Here is a 2,500-nt window from a genome sequence, read left to right as displayed (position 1 = left end):
ACCTAACCCACGTTGGCCCCTAACCTAACCCACGTTGGCCCCTAACCTAACCCACGTTGGCCCCTAACCTAACCCACGTTGGCCCCTAACCTAACCCACGTTGGCCCCTAACCTAACCCACGTTGGCCCCTAACCTAACCCACGTTGGCCCCTAACCTAACCCACGCTGCACCTTAACCTAAGTTACGCTGCACCTTAACCTAAGTTACGCTGCACCTTAACCTAAGTTACGCTGCACCTTAACCTAAGTTACGCTGCACCTTAACCTAAGTTACGCTGCACCTTAACCTAAGTTACGCTGCACCTTAACCTAAGTTACGCTGCACCTTAACCTAAGTTACGCTGCACCTTAACCTAAGTTACGCTGCACCTTAACCTAAGTTACGCTGCACCTTAACCTAACTTACACTGCACCTTAACCTAAGTTACACTGCACCTTAACCTAAGTTACACTGCACCTTAACCTAAGTTACACTGCACCTTAACCTAAGTTACACTGCACCTTAACCTAAGTTACACTGCACCTTAACCTAAGTTACACTGCACCTTAACCTAAGTTACACTGCACCTTAACCTAAGTTACACTGCACCTTAACCTAAGTTACACTGCACCTTAACCTAAGTTACACTGCACCTTAACCTAAGTTACACTGCACCTTAACCTAAGTTACACTGCACCTTAACCTAAGTTACACTGCACCTTAACCTAAGTTACACTGCACCTTAACCTAAGTTACACTGCACCTTAACCTAAGTTACACTGCACCTTAACCTAACTTACACTGCACCTTAACCTAACTTACACTGCACCTTAACCTAACTTACACTGCACCTTAACCTAACTTACACTGCACCTTAACCTAACTTACACTGCACCTTAACCTAACTTACACTGCACCTTAACCTAACTTACACTGCACCTTAACCTAACTTACACTGCACCTTAACCTAACTTACACTGCACCTTAACCTAACTTACACTGCACCTTAACTGTCACATGTAACGTCACAGGAATGTAGCTCTGCCTAACAGCAACCCTCTGAACATAGTTCACTGCTTGGATCCTCTGGTGTCATGTGTATTTCTTGATGCCATGGTGCGTACCCTCACATAAAGGTCTTTCGAGTGTTGCGTACTTTCTACACAGTCCCGCTAACCACTGGAAGGGTGTACCGCTACAGAACGAATATCGCCCTCCCCTCCTGCCCTTCCAAGCTGGTCGGTCAGGCGTTTGTTTGTGAAATGAGCCTTGCAGCTGTTCAGTTGCATTCGGTTGTCGATGCAGTCAGTGTACGTTGTGGTACGGCCTGTGTGGACTGTCCGCTGATGTACGCGTAACCCACACTGATCATCCGTCGTTACGTACTGAGTGACATAATGTGGCACATGCTTGACCGTACACCGGCTGCGCCCTACAATGGCGAATCATAAGGGCCATATGTTGTGCACGATGCTACTTGTCTCGTCTCCCCATTACAGCGAGATTGCACTGTTGTACGCCGTACAGACATGTGGTAAGTAGGTACGGACGAAAGTATTGCATGTTGGCCCCCCCCCCCCCCTCCTCCCTCTGCCGGGAATCAGCGTGAGCCGTCTGTTGATGTAGCGACGAGGGTTTTCCTATTTAATCGTATTGCCCCACACAACATGATAGCACGGTGGACCGCGTTCCACATCTGCGACATGCTACAGAGGCCGGTTGACAGTCGACCGCGCAAGGGACATTGCACACGTGCGCGGACCATCTTCCACGTGTTCTCTCGTGTACATGCCGCAGTGTGTATGTGGGCTGATGTAGCGTGTCGTGACACATAACATGCAGGCATGCCAGAATCGTAGATTTCGCAAATGTAGATTGACGTATACGTTTGCTGCCAAAGATCCGCAAATGAACTGGAAATCAGTTGTTGAGCGGTTGTTCGCGCTGCAGGTGCATCGGTGATAGCGACGATCGGTACATCTGTGAACCGGTTGTTTCGGCGGTACCCGCCATGCCCCCGAACCTGAGTTGGCCATGTGGGTATGAAGCGATACGAGGCTGTGGCTTGGCGGGACAGTCCCCGGCCGGTGAGGGGGGGCCGCCCGGCGTGCTGGCCGCGCGCTGCGTGAGCGCACGCACTACAGCCGGCTGGTGGGGGGCGCCCAGTGGCAGGAGCGCCGGCCGACGGGCCCGGCTGGCGTCCCAGCTATGCGCCGGCGCACCCTGCGCGCGGCGCCAGGCGGCCAAAGTGGGTTCTGTCGAGCCCGGTGCGAAGCGCGGTGGACATCTGCAGTGTGCTGGTCCGATTGCGGACTGTGTGCGTTGAGGATGCGCCGCCGCCCGGCACTCGGCGTCGCGACGCCGTCTGCTGCTCGGTCGCCCCCAGCGGTTCTCGCAGGTGGTTTGTATCGCAGCTCTGCGGACGTGTTGGCGCGTGCGCTGTGCTGGGAGAGTTCGCTTCTGCACCCAAGTGGGGCTTTGCCCTTCTGTGGCGCTGGCGTTGGAGCTGCCGGTCACCG

The sequence above is a fragment of the Schistocerca gregaria genome, unplaced genomic scaffold (assembly GCF_023897955.1).
Source record: "Schistocerca gregaria isolate iqSchGreg1 unplaced genomic scaffold, iqSchGreg1.2 ptg000531l, whole genome shotgun sequence".
Taxonomy (NCBI): domain Eukaryota; kingdom Metazoa; phylum Arthropoda; class Insecta; order Orthoptera; family Acrididae; genus Schistocerca; species Schistocerca gregaria.
This window is presented reverse-complemented; position numbering follows the sequence as displayed.